A 10,551-nucleotide genomic window follows, 5' to 3' on the forward strand; every position below is an offset into this window, starting at 1 on the left:
CAATCTCCCAAAGGCTTTATGTGACTTTTTGGGACAAATATCACTTATAAAAAAGAAATAAGGGAGTATTGTGTTCGGTCCAATAAGCTTTGAAGACCTCAGAGGTCTCTTCTTCTAATGTAAATCCGGCATCACAATCAATAGCATTAAACAAAATGTTTTAAAAACTCCCACTTTCTAATAGTTTACTTCTAACATTTTTCTCTGCGCTGGGATAATTCCGCGCATTGTGAAAGTCGGGGTCTGGATGCCGTTCGGGGGCCGGTTTGTTTCCACTTCAAGGTTTTTAGAACGTCGCAAATTGGGTTTTCACAACATTCCGTTTATTCATTTATTGGCAAAACAATTACAATGTTGCAAAATGTTAAGTAACAAGTAAAACAGCCATTCTTTGTAATCAGCTTGTCAGCTTTTGGTAAAATAGTTGTGTAAAACCATAAAAAAAGATTTTTTGGGGGGGGATTTTTTATTTTATTTGAAATTTTTTGGGGGGATTATGTTTTGGTTGAGACCTAAATTTAGTCCCCCGTTTCTCCCGCTGTAAAGACTCAACCCTTAATCAGTCGCTGGTCTCGTCTTAGATTCAGGAGCCGTATGTCTATCCCATGCATGGTTAATGCCCTCACTGTACTACCCTCTACCACCTCTACTTGGAGGCTGTTCCACTTATCCACCACCCTCTCAGTAAAAAAGCTTTCCTTCCATTCCACACACTCCCATATTTCGTAATAAGGTCTATGCACTTATATAATAACTAACATATATCATCATTAATGCAACTGCTATCTTAGTAATTGATTATAGTATTAATATTGTTATTAAATATACATTCAAATACATACATCGAATTCCATTCCAATTTCCAGATCACTGGCCATCACTTGCATGCTAGAATATGAAGTCATAGCCCAGCGCTCTACATCATCACTAAATAGTAAAGGAGTCTGAAGGCTTGTGGGTCAGCAACATAAATAAATAAACTATTTTCTAATCATTTAATAAATAACATTTCATTATATATAACTATTCTGAATATTAGCGTATTTCTGGATCTGCTTCCCGGAGAATGCGGCATCTGCGTTACTTTACAAGGATTTGTAAAAACATTCCTGCCTTATCTGGTCTTATCTTCCGTGGTGAGTAAAGAGCTCCAGGCTCCGTAACTTATGACATCATATGACAGCGTAGAACGAAATGGGTGGGCTGGGAAATCATTCACTATCACGTTATAGTCATCACTATTTGGATGGAAAACGAGAAGCTTCTGACTTGCGGTAAAGCGAGGTTGTTGTGTGGAAAATCACCACCACCAGGCCCGGACTGGCCATCGGGCACACCGGGCGTTTGCCCGGTGGGCCGGGCCACGGCAGGGCCGCATTGACTTAGGGGCTGATGGAGCTGCAGCTCCAGGCCCCTACCCTACCTACGGCCGCATTAACGCAGGGCATAAGGGGCACCTGCCCCTTAAGCCCGCCGCAACTGCGACCGGGTCCGCCACTCTAAGGGGCCGGGAAGTCCCCACCAAGGCCGGCCTTACGGGTCTGCGGCCGCACAGGGTTTAAATTTAAACATCGGGGTTTTTTTAACTTTATTTAACATCCTCCATGTTAAATAAAGTTTTTTTTAACTTTATTTAACATGGAGGATGTTAAATAAAGTTGAAAAAAACCCCCGATGTTTTAATTTAAACCCTGTGCGGCCGCAGACCCCTAAGGCCGGCCATGGTGGGGGCTTCCCGGCCCGCACAGGGCGCCACACTCCAGGGGGCGGCGGCGGGGGGCGGTCCGCACCGGGTGCCGCTCATCAGGGGGTGCCAACTTGCGGCACCCGGCACCCCTCCAGAGACGGACAGTAATGTCCGCCGCTGGAGGAGCAGGCTCGCAAGGGAGCGGTATCGGAGGTCTTTAACAGACCTCCGGTTCCCTTGAGTGATTTTAAGCCGGGTTCAACCGCTCCCTTGTGATCCGCGCGGCAACAGCTGCTGTGCGCCGGGGTTTGTTGTTAGATCCCGGCGCACAACACTGAAGCCGCGCCCACCGCTGTCCGTGCCCTCTGAACCGGAAGAAGACAGAGAAGACAGAAGAACTGAAGAAGAGGAGGAAAAGGAGCTGTAAGGAGAAAAGAGGAAAGGTAGGAAAATATTCAGTGAGAGTGGATTGGTATATGTGTGGCTTAGTATATATGTGTGGATTGGTATATATGTGTGGATTGGTATATATGTGTGTGGATTGGTATACGTGTGGATTGGTATACGTGTGGATTGGTATATGTGTGGATTGGTATATATGTGTGGATTGGTATATACGTGTGGATTGGTATATACGTGTGGATTGGTATATACGTGTGGATTGGTATATACGTGTGGATTGGTATATACGTGTGGATTGGTATATACGTGTGGATTGGTATAGGTGTGGATTGGTATATACGTGTGGATTGGTATATACGTGTGGATTGGTATATAGGTGTGGATTGGTATAGGTGTGGATTGGTATATATGTGTGGATTGGTATATATGTGTGGATTGGTAAGTGTGTGAGAGTGATGGGTGTTATGCTGTACCATTTCCAATGTCTTTTTCATGATCTAATTATGCTCTAAAAGTACATCATAACTCCCATCACTCTATACTGTTCCATACAGTGGCAGAGCTGGGAGGCAGAGGCCTTGCACCCTCACCGCAGGACTCCTGAAAGGTAAGTGAACTTCAAAGAGGGAGAGGGTAGATAGTTAGGAGGGGGTAGATAGGGAGAAGGGCGTGAGACGGGGGAAAGGGGGTAGATAGGGGGAAAGGGGGTAGATAGGGGAGAAGGGAGTGAGAAGGGGTAGATGGGGCAGAAGGGAGTGAGAAGGGGTAGATAGGGCAATCATACTCCTATCATGCCAAGTCTGTGAGTACATCCTGGAAACTGGGTATGCCTGGGCATGATAGGAATGTGATTGCTGTTAACAATCATATATATATACATATAATATTGTTTTTTAATTGTTTTGTCCTATTTTGGTGTGTTACTTACTTTAAATAAAAGGTTTTTTTTTATGGTGTGGGGAGGTCATATTCGGTTTCGGACAGGTAAATGCTGCATTTTCGGTTTCAGTCCAGAATTCGTTTCGGTGCATCCCTACTACTAAGCCAGACAATGAAGTGGTAGGCCTACACCACAACAATGTTTGGCGTAGTATATAGTGATTGGGGTTATGCTGCACTATTGTCAATGTCTGGCTCAATGTATAGTGATAGGGATTACGCTGTACCACTGTCAATGTGTGCCTCAGTATATAGTGATAGGTGTTATGCTGTACCACCGTCATTGTCTGCCTCAGTATATAGTGGTAGGTGTTATGCTGTACCACCGTCAATTTCTGCCTCAGTATATAGTGATAAGTATTATGCTGTACCACCGTCAATGTCTGCCTCAGTATATAATGATAACAGTGAGAAGAGGCAGAGGTGGTAGATAGTGATACAGGGGGATAGATAGTGAGAAAGGGGAGTTTTGTTACAAGTTTTTATTCCTTTCTTTTTTTGGGATGGGGGGGCACCAGAGGAGTAGTCCGCACAGGGCGCCAGAACACCTAAGGCCGGCTCTGCCTTAGAGTGGCGGACCCGGTTGCAGTTGCGGCGGGCTTAAGGGGCTTTGCCTTAATCCGGTCCTGACTGGGCCTATTTTAAGGTAGGAGCCTGGAGCTGCAGCTCCATCAGCCCCTAAGTCAATCCTGCCCTGCCACAGGCGCAGTCGCAGTTGCTGCTTGCTCTGGCAACAAGGTAAATAGGGTGAGGGAAGGGGCTGCAGTGAGAAGGGGCAGAGGGGGGTTAGGTAGTGAGAAAGGGGGAGAGGGGATAGATAGAGGCGGTACATATTGAGAAGTGGGGAAGGGGGTTACATAGTGAAAAGGGGGAACATAGTGAGAAGGGGCAGATAAGATGATGAGAGGGGGTAGTGTGAATGCGTATGAGAATGAATGAATAAATGTGTGGATGAATTGTGTGAATGCGTATGACAATTAATGAATTCATGTGTGGATGAATTGCTTGAATGATTTGTGAGACTGCATTAATGAATGTGTTAATGATTTGTGTGAATGATTAAATGCAAAGATGGTACATGAAGGGTGGGCTTTAACAATAAATAAATAAATAAATATGGGCTGCTCAGGCTTAAATGCCCGGGCCTATTTTTTGTCCCAGTCCGGGCCTGACCACCACCACAGCCCAAAGAGATTTACTGTGAACTGGATAAGAAACAGACGCGCATGCATGAGCAGGCAAGCCTGGAACCGGACCTACGATTCATGCCGCGGGAAGAAAAGTGTGTCTGGCGTGGCACGGGGAGCCCTAGACAGGTTTCCCCAGTAACACAGCAGCCCCAGGCATGTTTGGCAGACAACATGCTAACTCCACGCAATCTATTCCTGTCCCACAAAAAAAAAAAAAAAAAAAATCTTTAAATCGGAGCACAGAAAGGATCCAGACACAGTGGAAATACAGACGAAAGCATCCGTTGCTCTAGACACCCTCTGGTGGCTATTTGGTGAATTGCAGGCAAAAAATAGAAGGTCCCCAAAGTTTTTAAATCAGAGGATCCCGGGGACAGCAGCCCTCTAGCCTCACTTTGACAGTCATCTGTCTGCTGCAAAACTGGGGGGGCAATTAATTATCTTGGGCAATCGGCCCCCCGGGTCTGCCGCTGTTCAATGGCCTGTTGCAAACGAGACCCCCCAGCCAGCCCATTCAGTAAAAGTTGCTGTGCGCCTTCCAGCGCTGCCCCATATTTGATTTAAATAAATAAATAATTTACGTGGGGGTTTTATGTTTTTTTTTTAATAATTTTTTTTCCATTTTTACAGAAAATTTCTAGAAGTTGAAAGCTGTTTGAATGATATTATTTACTATATATTAGTGGTGATACTTTATACATTACTTGTTATTTTAACACAGACATAACCATGCAAGTTAAAGCTGCTGTCCCACCTACACATTTGTTTTTAAATGCAGCAATAAAACGTAATCCCCAGACAATCTCTAGCGCTAGAGGCTCATGCGCCGTCCACTAAAACAACGCGGGCAGAGAACAGGAAGCGGCTTCCGACTTCCTGCTCGGGCTGACGGGAGGGAGAGAACAGGAAGTGGCTTACAACTTCCTGCCCGGGCTGACAGGAGAGAACAGGAAGCGGCTTCCAACTTCCTGCTCGGGCTGACGGAAGGAGAGAACAGGAAACGGCTTACAACTTTCTGCTTGGGCTGACGGAAGGAGAGAACAGGAAGCGGCTTACAACTTCCTGCTTGGGCTGACGGGAGGGAGAGAACAGGAAGCGGCTTACAACTTCCTGCTCGGGCTGACAGGAGGGAGGGAACAGGAAGCGGCTAACAACTTCCTGCTTGGGCTGACGGGAGGGAGAGAACAGGAAGCGGCTTACAACTTCCTGCTCAGGCTGACGGAGGGGAGAGAACAGAAAGCGGCTAACAACTTCCTGCTTGGGCTGACAGGAGGGAGAGAACAGGAAGTGGCTTCCAACTTCCTGCTCGGGCTGACAGGAGGGAGGGAACAGGAAGCGGCTTCCAACTTCCTGCTCGGGCTGACAGGAGGGAGAGAATAGGAAACGGCTTCCAACTTCCTGCTCGGGCTGACGGGAGGGAGAGAATAGGAAGCGGCTTCTAACTTCCTGCTCGGGTCTGCACTGAGGGATCATGGGAAAGAAAATGTACAATCTCTTTGAAGAAAAAAAAGGTCCAAAAGGTTATGTTTGGGGACAGGACACAGACATCTCCAAGTCACAAGACATGAAGGTTTCGATATTTATGATCTCAATCGAGATGAGACAAACGATAAGACGGTTACTAGAAGGTTCCCTATCAGTGGGGAAATCGGCCAATGGCAGTTGCCGGCACCGGGATTCTAGTGCGAAGCAGTGAACTCTGCGCGTGGGAGTCGTCCTCACCCTGATTAACGTTAATAGTTAACCCGGCGACATTATTTCCCTGCAGTCGCTTCCTCATTCATTCATTTACTAATACTAAACATTAGCCACCAAGGACCGTCAGTGGCCATTACGCTGGGTCACAGTGCAAGATCCGGTGGCCCCCATATATTATGGGGCCCCAAGGATCCTACGGTTTATACATTGACACCAAAATATTAACCCTTTAATGGCCCGTCATGAAGATGAAGTGTATGTAGTGACTCGCCCAATGTGTTACCCAAAGGCTCTAATACCGGTCGTCACGGAAACCTTGATTTATCATTATTTAAAGATACACTTATTTTAATCACCTGCATTCAAGCAGGGAGATCAACCATAACATACTAGGAGCAAAAGCACCAACTGGGAGTCTTATATATGATCACAGCGGGGGGCTCCAGAGTGTGTGACCCCCGAGAATCTGCCCTGGTGTGTAATGACATTTGGGATTATTTATTACTTTGGGTTTATTTTGTCCATTATCTCAACATCATTTACAGGGAGCCACAGCTTGTAATTCTCTTATCTGGCTGAGGATTGTAGGGGTTATAGCATATCTATAGGGAGTTTCTGTTATCTGGCTGAGGGTTGTAGGGATTGTAGCATATCTGTAGGTAATTCCCTTATCTGGCTGAGGGTTATAGGGGTTGTAGCACATGTGTAGGTTATTCCCTTGTCCGGCTGAGGGTTGTAGGGGTTGTGGCATGTCTGTAGGGAATTCCCTTATCTGGCTGAGGGTTGTAGGGGTTGTAGCATATCTGTAGGTAATCACCTTATCGGGCTGAAGGTTGTAGGGGTTATAGCATTTCTGTAGGGAATTAAGTTATCTGGCTGAGGGTTGTAGGGGTTGTAGCATATATATAGGGAATTTCCGTTATCTGGCTGAGGGTTGTAGGGGTTGTAGCATATATGTAGGTAATAACCTTATCTGGCTGAGGGTTGTAGGAGTTACAGCATTTCTGTAGGGAATTCTGGTATCTGGCTGAGCGTTGTAGGGGTTGTAGCACATGTGTAGGGAATTCTGTTAGCCGGCTGAGGGTTGTATGCGTTATAGCATACCTGTAGGGAATTATGTTATCTGGCTGAGGGTTGTAGGGGTTGTGGCATGTCTGTAGGGAATTATGTTATCTGGCTGAGGGTTGTAGGGGTTGTGGCATGTCTGTAGGGAATTATGTTATCTGGCTGAGGGTTGTAGGGTTTGTGGCATGTCTGTGGGTAGGGAGTGTCCGGCTCTGTACCCCGGTGACACCGTAGCAGACGGGAACTGTTTGGGAGCCGCGTACGTAACGCGTGTATCTGAGTCACGATGTGGAACGCAGATAATCGGCTTGTTTATTTAACGCGTGGAAATGTTTGAAACTTTTCAGCACTAAACATTAACACAGACGGCGGTGGAATTATCCGCGGCTCCCTCCTCCGCACATCCAAAGCGGGCGCGACGAGGCCTCAGTCCCACGTCCGTCCTGTGAATGGGGGCACATCCTGTAGCATCATTCTTTTTGGGGGGGGGCGTTATTTCTGTAAACATGCATTTTATGAAAAGGAGACAAATTATTGGGAAAAAAAGTGAATATTTTCCACAAATAAAAGTTGTTGAACCAGGGCCGGCCCAAGGCAAAATGCCGCCTGGGGCGAATTTTAAAATGCCCCCCCCCATCTACCCTTCCTCTCCCTGCCGCCCCCCCCCCCCCTTGTACTTACCTTTCAGCAGTCCTGCGGCGAGTCTCCCTGTTTGAGGAAATCTTCCGGCACTCAGCATTACAAGCCGGCACCGAGACCGAACAGGGAGACTCGCCGCAGAGGAGAGAGCGAGGGGCGCCGAGCCGGTACTGACAGCTTGGTAAGCGAAATCCACTCGGCGCCCCTTTCTCTCTCTTTCGCTTTAAAAAAAAAAGGGCTTGGGGCGGCGAAGTGCCCCCCTTCAAAAGTGCTGCCTGGAGCGGTTGCCCCACTCGGCTCCATTGTCGGGCCGGCCCTGTGTTGAACTCTTACATCATCATCATCCTCCTCATCATCCTCATCGCCAAAAATGTACGTTAAATTTCAACTTGAGACAGTTTGTAAAATGAATTAACCCTCGCCGCACGGATCTCCCTACATATAGGTGGAGGGTGGTATTTTCACTAATATTTTACATTTCCTCCATATTTATTAGAAGATTGTGAGCTCCTGAGCACACCTGGGAACTTTCTAAATCAGCTGACCCTGACATTCTGGAAATATTAACCATTTAATAGCCCATGCTGAAGATTCTATGTAGTGACTCTCTGATTGTGTTACACAAATGGCTCTAATACCAGTCGTCATGGAAACCGTTGACTTTGTCATTATTTAGATATACACTTAATTCAAGCAGCAATATCAGCCATAACATACTGGGCGGTCCAACTGGGGGTCTTATATAGGAAGGAGTCGGCTCCAGACTGTGTGACCCCGAGAATCTGCCCCTTCACCCCGAGACTGGGGCAATAATATAACACCTCATACCCAGCAAACATTCTGAGCTCCTAGAAAGGAGGAGCATTGGGGAGGAGAGATGGGCATCAAGGTACAAAAGAGGGGCACATGGGAGAGAAGAGGGGTATCGGGGAGGACCATCAGTGGAGGAAAGGGAGGACAGGGGTTTTGGGACCAAAGAGGGACTGCTAAAACTAAACAGGGACACCTCCCAGGTATGCATTAAGAATTATGTACAATGAGCAATTCTAGTCCACAGTATTAAATGTGCAATCACCATAGCAACCGACGGAATGTTCCTGCCAATGTTTTATACACCGTGTATCTGCACCCTCAATTGGATCTTGGGGGAATCGGTTATAAAAGGGCACCTTGGCTGGAAAAGGTTGCAAAACGAGACTCAACAAAATTAATCAAAAGTGTCAAAATAACGAGAAAACCCACGCAACGGCCGCTGTTTCCACATTATTGGTTTCCCAGGATTTTCACGTTTGGCTGAACTTCTTTTTAGAAATTTGGCTCCGGCACCGGCATCCAATCCGCAACAAACAGAGAAAACCCAGATGTGGGTGGCGGGGGAAAAAACTATTTGCTGCAATTTTACAAACAGCCACTAGGGGGTTTAGCGCAACCAGAGCATCAGGCATCAGTTCCACTGTGCCTGGATCCTTTCTGTGCGTTTCCTTTTATTATTATCGCTGTGTGATTGTTCCCCACAGGCAGTATGATAAGGAGTCGGGGGGTTTAGTAGATCGGGGATCAGATAACAGAGCGAGAACATATTTAATGTTTAAAGGATCTGATTCTGCACTCCGGTGCTGGGTGTTTAAGTTCTTCTTGTACTATTTTGGAGCGCCATCTAGTGGCCGAATCAAATAACTATTAGTATTATTATTAATTATTATTTTTACTATATTCTATGGGTCATTGCCTCATTAGGAATATTTCTACAACATAACTTACAATAATTCACAGGTTTAATGTTCTAGGAAAAAAATAGTATTTTTTTTTTAATATTCTCTATTTAATTCACTATGTGTTATTAATATCCAACCCAAGTGCCGCAGATTCGAAACTGAAATCCTTGAAGCAATATATAAAAGGGAATGAGCTTTGGAGTTTTTAATGCTACTGTCGCTTTTATAATTTAATGCTGTTTTGTTTTTTAAAACAATAATTGTTTCTATTTCATAATACGGCTTTATACACATTGAGTGTAAGTCTTTGTCTTTCTTAACATTAAGAAATCTTCCAGACAAACACTATTTTTAAGTGAATTCAGTTCTTTCTCATGTGTGGCGTACAACAGAATGCCTTAATCACCCAGCCGGACTCCCTGACTAATGAAAGTCTATGGAGGAACGGACTTCATTAGCATCGCCATAAAGCATCAGCTCAGTGTGGTGTTTGAGCCGGGAAAGTCCCCCAAAATATCACATGACTGACAGCAACGGCGGCTCCAGATCTGCAGATAAAGGGGGTTTATTCGGGGAAGTCACACTTTTCTTCAGGGCTGCAGAATAATTCTATACAGAACTCTATTGTTTCATCAAAATTCTCTTTATCTTGCGTTTCATGAGGCCAACAAGGTTCTTTTTGCAGAAGAGGCGCCAGCGATGGCCGTTCACAATACAGACCGAAGCCGAGAAATGAAAATTATTTCATCTCACAATGTGGTTTCAGAAATCAACCCTTCTGTCCCCCCACCCAACCTACCCCAAGGACGGGACGAGGGGGAGACAGGCGGAGAACAAGTAGGACTCATTTCTGTTTGTTATTCCGGTATTTGCTGTGTTTTGTGTTATACTGTGACAGGGGTGCTACATTGCAGCATTACTGCATCACATCACTAGGTGGCGCTGTAATCACATTAACATTTCAATAACCTCTTCGCTAAGCGCATCGGCCCCATCCGGCCCCCGTCTAGTCGCCCGTTTCTCCTGCTGTAACGACTCAAACCTTAATCAGTCGTTGGTCTCGTCTTAGATTCAGGAGCCGTATGCCTACTTCTGCTGGGAAGCTGTCCCACTCATCTACCACTCTCTCAGCATGTTTAAATACCCTCACTGTATTACGGTATTATATTATTATCTTTTATTTATATAGCACCGACAATTTACGCAGCGCTTAATA

This window comes from Sceloporus occidentalis, unplaced genomic scaffold (assembly GCF_023333645.1).
Source record: "Sceloporus occidentalis isolate IW3139 unplaced genomic scaffold, rSceOcc1.0.p SCAF_160, whole genome shotgun sequence".
NCBI lineage: Eukaryota > Metazoa > Chordata > Lepidosauria > Squamata > Phrynosomatidae > Sceloporus > Sceloporus occidentalis.